At 39.1% G+C, this 17,100-nt stretch overlaps 1 long non-coding RNA gene across 1 annotated transcript; it reads left to right on the top strand.

Moving 5' to 3' along the window:
- The first annotated feature begins 15,162 nt into the window (after window positions 1-15,162).
- LOC141049098 (uncharacterized) lies at window positions 15,163-16,671 on the top strand. The gene is made up of 3 exons (XR_012220250.1): window positions 15,163-15,224; window positions 15,916-16,002; window positions 16,610-16,671. It is a non-coding gene; the product is annotated as an uncharacterized lncRNA (long non-coding RNA).
- The last annotated feature ends 429 nt before the right edge of the window (window positions 16,672-17,100 follow it).

Here is a 17,100-nt window from a genome sequence, read left to right as displayed (position 1 = left end):
TTGGAGAGTGTTGTTCACTTGGTTGGCTGTTGTGAAGGGGTTTCTCTTCACCATGGAGATTATTCTGTGATCATCCACCACTGTTGTCTTCTGTGGGCGCCCAGGTCTTCTTGCATTGATGAGTTCACCAGTGCTTTCTTTCTTTCTCAGGATGCACCAAACTGTAGATTTTGCCACTCCTAATGTTGTAGCAATTGCTTGGATGGATGGGTTTTTTCTGTTTTTGCAGCTTAAGGGTATGGGCACACGTAGGTTTTAGGGTGTGTGGATTTTGTTGGAAAATCCGCAGGTAAATCCGCAAGACAAAAGTCCTGCAGTTTATCTGCGGATTAACCTGCGGTTTCACACCTCATAATGATAAGGTGTGAAACCGCAGCAGAAACCACACAAAGAATTGACATGCTGCGGATTGTAAACCGCAGCAAAACCGTGTGGAAAAATCCGCAGCATGTGCACAGCATTTTTTTTTTCCCATAGGAAATAAGGATACTGTACAACGCAGCAGAATCTGCTGCGGACCCTCAGAGCGTGTGCACATACCCTAAGGATGGCTTGTTTCACCTGCATGGAGAGCTCCTTTGGCCACATGTTTCCTTCACAGCAAAACCTTCCAAATGCGAGCACCACACCTCAAATCAACTCCAGGCCTTTTATCTGCTTAATTGAGAATGACATAACGATGGGATTGCCCACACCTGTGCATGAAATAGCCTTGGAGTCAATTGTCCAATTACTTTTGGTCCCTTTAAAAACAGGGTGGCACATGTTAAGGAGCTGAAACGCCTAAACCCTTCATCCAATTTTAATGTGGATACCCTCAAATGAAAGCTGAAAGTCTGAACTTCAACTGCATCTGAATTGTTTTGTTTAAAATTCATTGTGGTAATGTCTAGAACCAAAATTAGAAAAATGTTGTCTCTGTCCAAATATATATGGACCTAACTGTACGTTGAAAAGGACCAAACATACGAACAGAAAATCGTTTTTACATTGCTGTGCATTCTTTTTGTAAGTTTTTTTTTCTGGTGCTCTTTCAGGTGGAATTTGCCGGGAAAAGACTTTCAATATAATGTATCTGTGAAGGATACAGTCCTGACCCTATCTGTTTCTCTGACAGGAAATTGTCACTTTCCCTGCAACTCTTCCCCTTTCCCACTCTGGGCTAGTCCCAACCACTAACTGTCCTTATGGTCAAACTATATGCATTATCAATATCACCAACACCTTAAACACACATCACAAATCCCACTATACAGCACGCTTCACAATGGGCACAGTTCACACTGATGCCTCAGAATGTCAGCAAAGAGGATGGAAATTTTCCAAATATCATCCATATTATTCTCAACAACAACAAAAAAAAAAAATGAGCGCTGACTTTAAAACCTGCAGTTTATGAATTTATGCTGGAATTTTCGCTGCAGATTTCACCCTTTTGAAATCAGCATGGCGGATGTACGGCAAAAAAAAAAGTGCTTGAAGGAGATCTTAAGTTGTAGTTGTTGGACAACCTCTTTATCACCTATCCAACCATCTGATTGCTTGAGATCCCACCACCAGTGCAACAAGGGCAAAAAAATCCCAATATTATATGAGAGTACCAATATCTATACATTTTTCTGATTTAATCTTCGAATCAGCCCCAAAGTGCAACATAACAGCTGGCAGCCATGATGAGAAGGTGTCAGACGTCCACAGGTGCAGCTGTTTCTGAGCATTAAATCATGTGCTTCTTGATTCCATGTATAAGTAATCCGGGCTCATCACTACATGACGCTAGATACCCAGGAGATGACAGACGTGTATCCTGTGCTGAGCGCTTGTGTTGTACATGCTGGACTCTCTACGGAGTTTCACTGTCAAACCAGCTCTGCTACATCAGTCCATCCGCAGCTTATGGCTCAGTTCACAGCTGCATTGTTATTTCCATATTTGTGATCCATGTTAGGATTATAATTCCGAAAAGTAGAAAATGCAGGACCTCATGACTGATTGACCCCAGCCCAACTGAAACCGTTGATTATAACAGGGTCTACCACGTTTCTGGCAATTTACCCTGCAAATGAGCATAGTTTGCTACGCCATTTTCTCTGCCATTTTTGGCCAGATCAGGGACTGAAGTTCAGTATTACAAGCCACATATTACAGATTAGACTCTCAGGCTGACTGCAGACCTTTGGGCATTTATCAGTAGTATTTTTATTTTGGGGGGGTTGGAAAAGGTCATCAAAACTTCCTAAAAAAAAAAAAAACTTCTGGAAAACTCTACTAATTAATGTCTGTGGGAAAGCCATGTTACTAAATCTAAAAATAAGAAGAAAAGCAGCACACTCCGAAAACCGTATAATAAAAACCTAAGTCCTTTATCTGAGCAAAAGGTGCATGGACAAGGTTTAAGAGGGCAACGTAGTGCAGGCATGCAGTAAACAGGACTATGGCCGCTTCGCGTTAATCACTCTTCAACCGGTCCAGATTGCGCAAAGCCATGTTACTGTTCACATGAGGCGTTTTCGGGGTTGGGTTTTTTTTTCTGAAGAGGTTTTCAGATACCTGTTGATGGTGTCTGTTCTGAAACGCGTAGCCTCAATAAAGCGGTCATATCTCTACCTATGGGCGTTCAACTTTTCCTGCAGCGCCTAGTGGTTCCTTGGTTTTATTCTATACCCTATGGAGTTGGCCAAACAACACATTTCACTTCTTACATTTCCAGTTCCCCCATCTGTTTCCAACCTACTGTTTCTGCTGAGACCCCTGATTAAACCCTTCACTAAATATAATAATGGTAACTGAGTGCTCCTTTAAAAAGTAATAATGCACATTTAATAGATAATGACCCCAGAGTTTTCATTAATCAATAATAATGCCCAGATTACCTTTAAAAAATATTGGTAAGGCCCAGGGAGCCCCCCCCCCAATGTAGTAATAATTATAATCAAATGCCCATTAATGAATAACAAGAATGCACAAAACGCCCCTTTTAATTAATAATTATACAGAATGCAACCTTAATGAATATAAATGCCCAGAGTGCCCTCTTAATTCATAATAATAATGCCCAGAATGCACTCTTAATGAGTAATAATACCCAGAAAGCCCCCTTAATTATTAATAATAATAATGTCCAGAATGCATTCTTAATGAGCAATAATACCCAGAAAGCCCCCTTAATTATTAATATTAATAATAATAATGTCCAGAATGCATTCTTAATGAGTAATAATTCCCAGAAAGCCCCCTTAATTATTAATAATAATAATAATAATAATAATAATAATGTCCAGAATGCACTCTTAATGAGTAATACACAGAAAGCCCCCTTAATTATTATTAATAATAATAATAATAATAATAATAATGTCCAGAATGCACTCTTAATGAGTAATACACAGAAAGCCCCCTTAATTATTATTAATAATAATAATAATAATAATAATAATAATAATAATGTCCAGAATGCACTCTTAATGAGTAATACACAGAAAGCCCCCTTAATTATTATTATTATTATTATTAATAATAATAATAATAATGTCCAGAATGCACTCTTAATGAGTAATACACAGAAAGCCCCCTTAATTAATAATAATAATAATAATAATAATTAATGTCCAGAATACACTCTTAATGAGTAATAATACCCAGAAAGCCCCCTTAATTATTATTATTATTAATAATAATAATAATAATAATAATAATAATGTCCAGAATGCACTCTTAAAGAGTAATAATACCCAGAAAGCCCCCTTAATTATTAATAATAATAATAATAATAATAATAATAATAATGTCCAGAATGCACTCTTAAAGAGTAATAATACCCAGAAAGCCCCCTTAATTATTAATAATAATAATAATAATAATAATAATAATAATAATAATAATGTCCAGAATGCACTCTTAAAGAGTAATAATACCCAGAAAGCCCCCTTAATTATTATTAATAATAATAATAATGCCCAGAATGCACTCTTAATGAGTAATAATACACAGAAAGCCTCCTTAATTATTAATAATAATAATAATGCCCAGAATGCACTCTTAATGAGTAATAATACACAGAAAGCCTCCTTAATTATTAATAATAATAATAATGCCCAGAATGCACTCTTAATGAGTAATAATACACAGAAAGCCTCCTTAATTATTAATAATAATAATAATGTCCAGAATGCACTCTTAAAGAGTAATAATACCCAGAAAGCCCCCTTAATTATTATTAATAATAATAATAATGCCCATTATGCACTCTTAATGAGTAATAATACCCAGAAAGCCCACCTTAAATGATAATAGTAATTATAATAAAATTAATAATAATGCTCAGAGAGCCCTGTTAATGATTAATACTACTACTAATAATGCCCAGAGAGACCCCTTAGTTAATAGCGCTCTTAATGCACTCTTAATGAGTAATAATGTCCCATAAAGAACTGTGCAATAATTGGCCAAGCACACGTTATTTGAAGCTGTGACCGGCCGCTAACATTTTGGGTGGCTCTGTTGTCCTGTAGGCCGCAAACCTCGAGTGGCCTGTGATTTACAGGCAAAGTGTGGCACCAGGCTACACTACCGGCTGATTGTATAGTTGGCTGGTGAATAGTTCTGCCAGAAAACTCAAACATCATACATATAAAACCTAAGAAACATGGGAGAGATTTAGGAAAGTGAAAGAAAAAAAAAAACGACTTTGTTGCCCATAGCAACCAATCACAGCGCAGCTTTCAATTCCAGCAGGGCTCATAAAAAATGAAAGTTGCGCTGTGATTGGTTACCCAAGAAAGACAGTCTTTCTATCCGTTCCAAAAATCTACGTATATTAATGTTTACCGACGGACGCATTTCACCGCACCCGACGTGTTGCACAACTAGGAAGGTTGTGTGTTATAAACAAACAGGGGAAAATAAGAGGCACATAAAGGTCAGTAACCCGACCGCCGTCATAAAGAGGATTATAATGGCCGGTCATGATCTAAACTGGACAGAAAAACATGGTGTGGCCGATGAGCAATTTCTAAATTAGCTATCCCCCACATATCAGCCTGTTATCCTTCCTGATCTGATGTCTATTAATGTCTCCGCAGTCATGGTCATCCATGCAGTAAGGGAGATGACAGCCGTCATTGTTCCAGACGGGGGACATTGGTGTTTTTGTGTGAAGGTCAGTGTGTATGCAAACTGATATAGAATGGGTTAATTGTGGTAAAATCTGGGCCGATGTGAGACAAATGTAAAAGAGCACTCCAGCAGAATGTATTTAATACAGCATAGGTTAAGAATAATATAGAGGGGTTTGTGTATAACTGTTTTAATTTAGGTATTGTTTCCAGGTTGCTTTCCATCTCCATTCCCCTAATATGTTCTCCAAACTTAAACTACATTTTTCGGGATGCCTCTGGTTTTGGAGTCTCATCATAAACAGCTGGCGAAATAAGTATTGAACACGTAAGCAGTTAGTGAAATACTGTAAGTATTAAACACGTCAACCAATTCTTTAAGTAAAATTATTTCTAAAGGTGCTATTGCCATGAAATGCTCACCTGATGTCGATAACAATCCATGCAATCCACACAGGCAAAGAAATCAAACTATAGATTGTGCATAAATTTAATTATGTGTAATAATGAGAAATGACACAGGGAAAAAGTATTGAACGCATGAAGAAAGAAAGGTACAAAAAGCCATGGAGGGGCGCTGTCCTACTGCAGCCCAGATTCGCAGACGGTCGTCACACCTTTCTAATGATCTTTTTACTCTTAAACCTGTGACGTGGACAAGGGGGCATCCTCTACGTCTGGCGGAAAGAAGGTTTATGCATGCTCACAGACGCGGATTCTTTACTGTAAGAGCAGTGAGACTATGGAACTCTCTGCCATATGATGTTGTAATGAGTGATTCCCTACTAAAATTTAAGAAGGGACCGGATGCATTTCTTGAAAAGTATAATATTACAGGGTATATACACTAGTTTCCTTAATATTGCGTTGATCCAGGGAGCTAGTCTGATTGCCGTATGTGGAGTTGGGAAGGGATTTTTTTCCCCAATGTGAAGCTCACTGTTTGCCACATGGGGGTTTTTTTTGCCTTCCTCTGGATCAACATGTTAGGGCAAGTTAGGATAGGATATGGGTTGAACTAGATGGACTTAAAGTCTTCCTTCAACCTTAATAACTTTGTTACTATGTTACCAGCTGAAATATATCAGTAATTAAAAAGCAATCCTGCCACTTAGTGAAAATTAATGTCAGCTGGTTCAACTGTTGGCCTATAAAAAGGTGCGGTCTCATTATCAAGGTGCCACACAAGAAACATCTCAAGATGGGTAAAATTAGTGAGCTGTCTCAAGACCTTGGCAACCTTATTGTTGCAAAACATACTGATGGCATTGGTTACAGATTAATTTCTAACTACTGATGGTTCAATGAGCACTGTTGGGGACTTAATCTGAAAATGGAAATAACATCATTTCACCATAAACTGGCTACGACGAGGTACTCTATGCAAAATTTCATACAGAGTTGTCCAAGAGCCAAGGACCACCGGTGGAGAGCTACAGATTACCTGGAATCCTCGGGTACAATTGTTTCAAGGAACACTATAAGTAATGCACTCAACCTGCATGGCCTGAATGCACGCTCATCACACAAGACTCCGTTTCTGAGCAAAAAGCATCTTCAAACATTTTTAAAGTTTGCTCAACAACTTTTAGACAAGCCTGTGAAATACTGGGAGAATATAGTCTGGTCAGATGAGACCAAAATTGCATTGTCTGGATGCCATAATACCCACCATGTTTGGAGGTCAAAGGACACTCCTTATCACACCCAAAACACCATACCAACAGTGAAGTTTGGAGGTGGGAACATCATGGTGTGGGGCTGTTTTTCAGCATACGATATTGGCAAACTTAATAAAATTGCGGAAAAGTTGAAAGGACATTCTAGATAAAATTCTGCTGCCATCTACCAGGATAACGAAGATGAAAGGAGGGTGGACATTTTAGCAAGACAGTGATTCCAAGCACACAGTCAAGGAAGCACTCAACTGGTTTCAGAGAGAGAATAAAGCTGCTAGAACGGACCAGCAATCGCTGGATCTGAATCCAGTAGAAAATGTATGGAACTGGTGTAGGAAAGTGTCCAAATGGCTCAAGAGTGACCTAGTCTAATGGGGAACATTTCTCTTTGTGGAGAGTGCAAAGCTGGAGCAAGGAGACGTATAGGCCATGCAATGCTTCCCTGGGAAATTTATTTATGCAAATATTCTCTTAAGAGAGAAGTAGGACTAGAACGCCGGCTCCACCTATTGGGGGTTGAAATCCTAGAAGTTAATATTGACCCTTTAATGAGCCTTGCCACATGACTTAGGATAAAATGCTAAACCAGACACTCAATTTGCCCACACATGTTTGAGGGTGTTTGCCCCTCATCAGTGCAAAGGTGTAGATCTGATCTGTCTAAGTGAGAGGACTCTGACATATTATCTATGGGTAAATATATCTTCTTATAGAGAGTGCTAAGCTGGAGTAATTAGGCCCCCTACTTAGCAAAATCAGACCTTCTGCTTTGCACTGCTGAGGGGAAAATATCCCAAAACATGTGTCTATAAATAGAGTATGTGGTTTGGCTTTTTTATCCTAAGTCATGTGGCAAGGATCGATAAAGGATCAAAGTTAACCTTTAGGATTGCTTCCCCCAATAGGTCCAGTATGTGTGAATTCCTGTCGCCTTGCTGCCCTGTACTGAGTTATATAAAGGGTGTACCAGCTCCAGGTTCTCCTCTTAGGCTAATTTCACACTTGCGTTAGGAGGCGCAGCGCACGGCCGCCGCTAAGCTCCACCCCCTGCCGCACCTCCTCTGGTCAGCTCCTCCTATGGGCGCATGATGCTGCATGCGACCTGCGTACCCATTATTTAGCGTTGGGTACGCAGGCCGTGCGCTGGTATGCTTTTGCCGGCGCATGCGCCGACGTGCGCCAAATGCACCGTGTTGCATTTTTGTGCGTTCGGCGCAGCGCCAAAAGGGCGCATGCGCCGGCAAAAACATACCAGCGCACGGCCTGCGTATGCAACGCTAAATATAAGGTACGCAGGTCGTATGCTGTGTCATGCGCCCATAGGAGGAGCTGACCAGAGGAGGCACGGCAGGGGGTGGAGCTTAGCGGAGGCGCTGCGCCTTCTAATGCAAGTGTGAAAGTAGCCTTACTAGTATTCATTACCTCTATGTTCAATAAAACCCCTTGAATTAAATTTAATTGATTTTCATCCCTACAAATCTATTGAATATTATGGATTATGGATAAGTGAAAGCAAAGTACGGCAGTCCTCAAGATACAATAATGTTTGGCTCTGGGACCACCACTGTAAATCAAAAATCTTGTAAATTGAGACTGTATTACTAACCCAAAATTGAGATTGAAGAGGACCTGTCACCAGCTCAAAATTGGCCTGATTTTCTCTTATTTTTTCCCCGCTTCTCCTGCTTTCTCTTTATATACACCATATGACAGTGTCAGAGATTGAGTCTTTTTATTTTCTGCACACAATATGCTAATTTTTTTTTTGTTTTTACTAAGGAGTAAATTATTCAGAACAGTCTAAAGAAGTGTCCCAAAGAATCTTTAGACCATCACGCCCGTATCTCTGGAGCTGTATGGTGGATTTAAAAATAACAGCGCTTAAACAGAATACTCTGGGGAGCAACTGGAATAAAATAAGAGCAAACAATGGCCACACTTCTTACATATTAAAGTCAGAAAAAGCAGCTGAAGGCTTCAAACCGCTTTCTATGTTGAGGACAGGTAGGTACAATACACAATGTATCTGAAAAATAAAATACCTGTTGTCCAAAGGAACATATCCTCACGAAACACAGACAGTATATAGCAGTATAGATTATGTAGTACCGCACGTTACTGTAGCTACTAGACACCTTCACTAATAAAAGGGTTTTCCCAGTGAGATATGGCAAACCCAGCTCTGGTTTCTTACTGGCAAACCTTGCCTTGGATTCTGTGAAAACTGCAGCTCTTCTATAGAACAGGGAAACTGCCTTATCACAGTTCCAGTGACAGCCTTGGACTCTGTGACAAACCCAGCTCTGCTATACTCCTATATTATTTCTGTGTCTTTTGTATTTTGGACTCTATACCACTAAACCAATTTTGCTGCTGAACATATTATGTCATTCAACTTTGCTTCACCGATTTCTTGTCGGTGACTGAACTCTGCTACTTCACTGCGCTATTCTGCTACATTGCGTTAGGAGTCAGGTTCCTGCGTCTGCTCTGCAGGAATCCAGACCCTTACATTCTGCGGTCTCTTGCTCTTTATCTACCGCAGAGGAGATTGCCTTGCAGCAAATCTCTCCAGGGGCTAAGTCCCTCTGGCCTCCTACTGAGCATGCTCATGAGACGGTTTCCCATTGGAGATCGGGAGTCATGTGCTCAGGTCCTGTTCCAGATCTCATTGGTCCATCTCGGAGATCTGGAAGCTTCCGGAAGGTCCCGGCTGCTATAAAAAGCGCGCATGGCCGTTTGGCCATGCGCTAGTATAGACTATACTGCTATGTGTGAATGGTGACGGATGTATGATTCTGGTGACTGACTTATTATGAAACCCGTTCCCTCTGATATTACGCATGTGGTTAGGGAATTAGTTCAGTAGTCTGTGCCAGTCTGTGGCAAGCCTTAGGCCACTGTGCACACCGCACCTCTGTGCTAGCGTCCGACATAGCGCCTGCTTTGTAGCTGTGTTGTCCAGCGGCAGTGTCCTGCGCCGCGCTGCAGTTGCAGCCCTTCTTGGCGTTCGCAGTAGCGACGCCGCACACACGGTAGGTCTAGACGGATGCAGCCCCTCTGTCTTAGTTCCTGCTCCTGTGACCTTATACCGTGTGTGCATTTACCTGAGGCCTGTGTCACTAACAGGCTCAGCCTTTTTGTATGTTTTTGTTGCGGCGCCTCTGTGTGTGAACAGAGCCCGCTCTGCGCACTTCGGGTGAAGTTGAACCCGTGCGCATTATACCGCCATATTGCTCGACTGCCATTACTCAGCAGCGGTTGTCAGGCTGTGTGCACACGGTGCGGTTTCTGCTGCGTTTCCACAGCGGTTGTGCCCCTGCGGAAACGCAGCAGTTCCGCTGACCAAGTACAGTACAATGAAAGCCTATGGGGTTTCAAAAACGCTGTGCTGACGGTGCGTTTTTTTCCGCGCAGTTTTGCTGCGGTTTACAAACCGCAGCATGTCAATTGTTTGTGCGGTTTCCGCAGCGGTTTCATACCTCTACCATAGTAGAGGTGTGAAACCGCAGGGCAAAACCGCAGACCAAACCACAGGAAAACCGCAGGTCACTTTACCTGCAGTTTTACCTGCGTTTCCGCGCGGAAAAAAACGCAGCGGAATCCGCAACGTGTGCACATAGCCTAACACCTACTGCACGGTGGACCCCGAGCGGCGAACGCACTTTATTATTATTTTTATTTCGTGTGTTCCGCCGTTCCTAACACATTGATTACCAAGACTTTAACTCTGCTACAAACAGTGATGTGACTTTGTAGGTTTCTATGGGCCCATTTCCCCATGTTCAGCTGCCGTTCAATCACATCAGTTTTCATGGTTCCAACTGGATCACTCTGCCGCACCAACACCATCTGTCCATGCTGAATTAGAACTGCTCTTCCAGATGAAAGAGAAACATAACAGATAGGATATGTTACAAATATCTGATAGACAAGGTCCGGGGCCTCTTATTGCTTAGAAAATAATCTCCTTATTTATGGAAAATCACTTTCCGGGACATTCCTTTGAACTGGTGCTTAATTTTCATGGAGTTACATAGAAAACAACTTTTTTTTGGCTTGATCCAATATTCATGAGCACATAACATGAATAGATCTTAAACTCCTCATCACCATGTTCCCCATATACCAACCACAGAATGCCTCAGTTATGTCTCTTGTCACCATTGAATAATCCCATTATTTTACATGCAGGGTAACGGACTGTGGACTGTGCAACGGATCCATTCTGAGAGATGATCACATTATATGACGCTCATGGAAAGAACAGATGTGCTGTAATAAGAGGACTGATGGAACGGATAGACGAGACGTACAGTATTTAGATAGGAGGCTTGGTTTGGCCCACCGAGGGGGGGTGGTGGTTCTGCATTATATATATATATCTAGATACACCTTCCCTTTTATCCAGTCCAGAATTATAAATGGATAGAATAGAATAGAAGAGAATAGATAGATAGATAGATTTTAGATAAATGATAGATAGATAATAGATAGATAGAGATCCTCTCCAAAACATCCTGTCTTTGAAAAGACCACCCCATTATCTAGTCCAAATAAACTGACACAGATCTATACATTCATGGACTTTCATTAAAAATACATTAGTCTCCTCTTTTCTTATGTAGTAGATGAAATATAGATAGAAACCTTTCCAATGACCATCTATTTATCCATAACCAATATATAAATTAACATAGATTGACAGACACACTGATGTAGGTGAGATAGATAGAATAATAATAGCTACTATAGTCTTTTGTACATATAAAGTGGCGTGGGACGGTAGCCAAGGGCAAGGTATCCTTCTCCTGCACCCCGGCCCATTACATGATGGTGGGGGTCCTGGCTGGGTGTGTGGACTTTGCTGTGAGCACGCTATGCCCGTGCAGGCCACATGTAACTGATGTTGCTGGTTTGTCAGGAACAGGTGTTAGACAGTTCAATGAGGAAGACCACCGGTCAAAAACACAATTTTTTACTGAATGGGAATTTGGTGGGGAATATATATAGCAGGTACCAGTGTTGGAACGTTCCTTTACAACTCGAAGCATTTTCCACAGTTTCCTTCCTTCTCTTCCATACTATTCTCTATCTTCACCTTTCCTTTTAAATTTTTTTTACTTGTCTTCTGTTTCCACTGTTTCCCACTACTTAATTACAATTAATCTCAACTTTACAGTCCTGCTTAGCAAGAGTCCTTGACTCGCCCCATGGTTTGGCGTCTTCCTTCCCCTTAGGGTGCCAGCATGGCAAAACTTAGCTTCAAGCTCTCTGACGCTCTGGAACTCCTGCCCGTGACAATCTATTCATCTCTCGTACAAAGACCTGCCTAGGCCTGTTACCTTGTGAGCAGTAACCTCTGGGCCTTTCTTCTAGATGTCCTCACCCAGAACCCATCTCCATACAATCACTCTGTCTCTTAGCGAGATCCGGAGCAGAAGTGGCTATCTCTTTTCTTCAGTTTCCTCTCACTTTAGGGACACCCTAGAATGCGGCACTGCTCACAATGAACCTCGGGTCCTTTCACCAGGCCTTATCTAACTCTCTGACAGGAAAATGTCACTTTCCCTGCAACTCTTCCACTCCCACTCTGGGCTAGTCCCAACCATTAACTCTAACTGTCCGTACGGTTAAACTACACACATTATCAATAGCACCAATGCCTTAAACACACATCACAAATCAAACTATCACAGTTCACATTACATTGTATAACATGCGGGCTGCATGTCCATCTCCTTACATATGTATAATTATGACCTCTGAGTATCTCTTAATCGGACGGAGTTATCACTTATAGATCTTATTACTGTTGCATTTGGAGGACGTTGTTCAGTGGAGGGGTGCGCTGCTAATCCTGTGTGTTATGTCTTGGCTCCCACCCAGTCATACACTGTATAGATCTATATCCTATCCCATATGCACAGCTCCTAGTATATAAAACCTTTGCACGTCGTCTGATAGCATGTCTTTGGGTTCCTCGCTGAGGATGCTGTCTGTATAGATAAGAGGATATGAGCCTGTAATGACCCAGAGAGGCTCGGGAACGAGGGCTCAGCTTATTTACAACCCTGCTAATTCTGCACTGACTGATTTACAATGAGATAATCGCCAGGATATAAAGTCCTAATAACGATTATAATTTATTCATGTGACAAAATCCAATACATTTATCAATATGGCCGCTATGAAAGCATCCAGAAAAGCTATGATTGGATACCCGGAAAGACTGGCTTTGGGGAATGGACGTCCCATTAATTGTCTCGCAGTCTCTACGTAACTTTTAGAGAGTCTTGCCATTTACATCACAGCAATATTTTTGCAATGAAAACAATATAAAACACGGCATAACCTTGATGGGCTCCATTAACAAGACATTAATGCATCTATTAATTCTGACCAGTGGATGCAGCTCCACTTACGTCTTGAGGCTTTATTTGCATGGCTCTTTCCAATCACTTGTATGGGAATTCTGAAAGTGGGGGAGAGACGCGAGCTTCCTCTCGGGGCCTGATTCTTGAGAAGTGGACCCCAGAGGGACTATCAAACATTTATGGCATACTGTATTTTGCAGACATGCAATAAATATGCTAGATGCCCTTTAACCATCAATGGGATCAATTGGATCTGTGTTATTCGGGTAGTGGCTTCTGAAGCAAGTGTGAACATAGTCGTACACATTCCCATCCATATTAATTATGTATTTTTCTCTATGTTCATGTTTATAGTTTCTATATTTTTGTAATTAAATTTTTTTTTACATAATGTTCCAGAATATATTGTTGTTATTATTTTACAATATTTTTGAATGATTATTATATTATATTATTATATTATATTATATTACAGTATTTTTGTATTATGTTAGGATATGTTATATTTTGTTCATTATTATAGTATTTTTTTTTATTATGATATAAAAAATTTTTGTATTTTATTATTATTATTATTATTATTATTATTATTACTATGCAAGCGTGAATATAGCTGAACACTTTTCAGCCCATATTCATTATGTATTTTACCCTACGTTCATGTTCTATTTTGTATAATTTTTATTAAAATATTTTCTTTACGTAATGTTCAGGAATCTATTATTATTATTATTATTGTTATATTCTATTACAATATTTTTTAATGATTGTTATTATTATCTTACAGTATTTTTGTATTATATTAGGATATGTTTTTTTTTCATTATTATTGGATTATTTTTATTATGGTATGAAAATATTTTTGTATTATATTATTAGTATGTTATTATTATTATTATTATTACTATTACTATACAAGTGTGAATATAGCCGAACACTTTCCCTTCCATATTCAGTATGTATTTTGTTTCAAGTTCATATTTATATTTTGTATAATTTTTATTACAATATTTTCTTTACATAATGTTGCAGAATCTGTTATTATTATTGCATTCTATTACAATATTTTTGAATGATTTGTCATTATTGTTATATTACAGTATTTTGTGATATATTAGGATATGTTATTTTTGTATTATAATTTTCTTTTTATTATGGTATAACAATATATTAGTATTATATGATTAGTATATATTATTATTATTATTATTATTATTATTATTATATGCTTTCATTTTTTTTTTCTATATTTGATTTCTTTACTCCGTTTACGGAATGGATTCTTCCACTCTGCAAAATATTTTTTTACAATATTATTATGTTCAATCTATTTTATTGAGCATTTTACAAACAAAGAATATATTATATGCACAATATTATTATTGTAATAATGTATTAATATTTTACAATCACAGTCCAGTTATTTTAATTTGACATTCCCTGATCCAATAAGTTTTTTTGCTAGGCTAAAATTTGCAACATGAGCAAAGATCATGAGAACTACAATTTTTTTTTTAATTTCATGATCAAATTTTTAAAATATCCCGAGGACATCATCAGATGAGAAAATAAAATAAATTGCAATCATTTTATTATTCACTGTGATTAACCTTAATCATAATAAACTCTATATCACTTTTTTTTGTTTACGAATATGCTATTTTATGTTAATCTGAAAACAGCTGTCCTTTCCCTAAAAAAAAAAAAGCATAAAACAATTATTAGAAAAGTACTTAACATAAAAAAAATGAAAAAAAGTAATTAAAATTTTTCAAATAAAAATATAATATTTGGGTGCAGCGTCGCTTGTTATTATTTGCTCCGGATGAAAATGACTACTAGTCTTGCTCGCTGCGGATTTGCTGAACAGGTGGTCTTCAAAAGGGTCACCAAGTAAATTTAGCATCTGAAACCCGAGCAAACCTTCCCAGGATTGGCTGCCGGAGGCACATGATAATTTGGGAGCTGGAGCATTTGCTCTGCTCTTGACCAGCGTTTCTGAGGAGGGAACAGTTGGAGGCTTTGCTGCTAAGGAAATTAATTAAATATCACTGGTAAGAGCTTCTTTTTCTACATTTTCCTCTTTCCATATTGAAGACTGTTGTATTTTCTGCATAGGAAATGGCTATTTGCTTGGCCTGCAGACTTCTTCTAGGACCATCACTTGGCCAGGACTATGCTCTTGGTTGGCCTCATCTGTTCTCTGACCAGAGGTCGCCGTACAGCGAGAGTTTGGCTGAACTTCCCTTAGTCATTGTGTTTGGATATCTGGCTGAGCAGATAAGAAGTAGCAGCTCCCCTAAGTGCTATGTGCCATCTATGACTATGGGGCATACAGTGATGGCGTTCCCTATACATTGGGCTTTGGGTGCACCTAAACTTGCACTTATTTTAGACATTTATTAATACTTTTTTTTTTTTGTTAATGTTGGCACCAAAAAGGAGCAGCATGACGTGTTCCTATATATAACCTGATCTAGTAGGCTGAGGTTTCCTCAGAAGGTCTTACAGTTGGACTGGCTAAACAAAACCCACCAATCAGCTGGTGGTATTAGCTTACACGGCACATACCTCCGCGCCCGGCGCCAGCTGCTCCCAGGCTTCAACTGCTAAGTTTGGGGACTGCAGTGTGATAAAACTGAATCCTCTGACAGGCCCAGCTATAGCATTCCACACCGGCATAAACCATTAAAGCCTCACCATCTGGGGAAAGGAGGAAAAAATATGAATTTTAATATTTTCCAGGTCTGATCCAAAAGTAAGGCTGCAGGAAACAAAACAGGGATCAACAGAACAGGCCCATGCTGTGCAGAACGCAGATTATCCCATAAGGTTACTGATTATCTTGTGATTACTGTGTATGAGAAACCCTGTGGTCACATATACAATGTACAGACTGGAACACTGCGCAGTGTCTGTCTGTCTATCTATCTATCTATCTATCTATCTATTATCTATCTATCTATCTATCTATCTATCTATCTATTATCTATCTATCATCTATCTATCTATCTTTCAATCAATCAGTATCTATCTGTCTATTATCTATTTATTATCTATCTATTTATCCATCATCTATCTATCTATTATCTATCTATCTATATATCTATCTATTATCTGTCTATATCATAACCTATCTATCTATCATTATCTATCTTCTCTATTATCTGTCATCTAGCTATCATTATCTTTCTATCTATCTATCTATCTATCATCTATCTATTATCTATTATATATATATCTATCTATCATTATCTATCTATTATCTATCTATTATATATATATATATATATATATCTATCATCTATCTATCTATCATTATCTATCTATCATTATCTATCTATCTATCATCTATCATTATCTATCTATCTATCTATCTATCATCATCTATCTATCTATCTACTAATTCCATTACTTTTAACACAATATTTTTCATCAGTTTTGTAGGTGACAGGTAGAAACCTCAAAATGGCGGACGACGAGGAATATGAGGAGTATGAGGTAAGAAGTTCAGTTTTGATAATTGCTCCCCTCTTCCCCCCCAATGATGGGGTCAGGTCACTTTGGATGCGAGCTGATAAGTGGGCATCTTGTCCTGTCCACGGTGGCAGCTTGCCCTGGCACTTGGTGTATTGAGGTGTTTTGCAGAATTGTGGAGTGGCATTCCTGCAAAATATATTGTTATTTATAGCAGACACATGTAGTATTCATCTATCTACTACCTCAGCTAACAGGTTTGATGCAGATAGAGTGATCCTGATGTACTGTGATACCCATTAAGTCAGCAGATCTGGAAACATACAGAGATATGATAGGTATGTGCCAGGATGCAGCCGTCAAGCTCACTGTCATGTCGTCCCTTCTAATCTGGTGACGGTTGCGTTGCTGCTATTTGGGGGCGAGGGGTTAATTGGAAGTAATTAATACTGA

This window comes from Dendrobates tinctorius, unplaced genomic scaffold, assembly GCF_039654945.1.
Source record: "Dendrobates tinctorius isolate UK_male_01 unplaced genomic scaffold, ASM3965494v1 ptg000143l, whole genome shotgun sequence".
In the NCBI taxonomy this organism is placed as follows: domain Eukaryota; kingdom Metazoa; phylum Chordata; class Amphibia; order Anura; family Dendrobatidae; genus Dendrobates; species Dendrobates tinctorius.
Note: the sequence above shows the minus strand (reverse complement) of the source record. Positions and strands in the feature narration are given on the sequence as shown.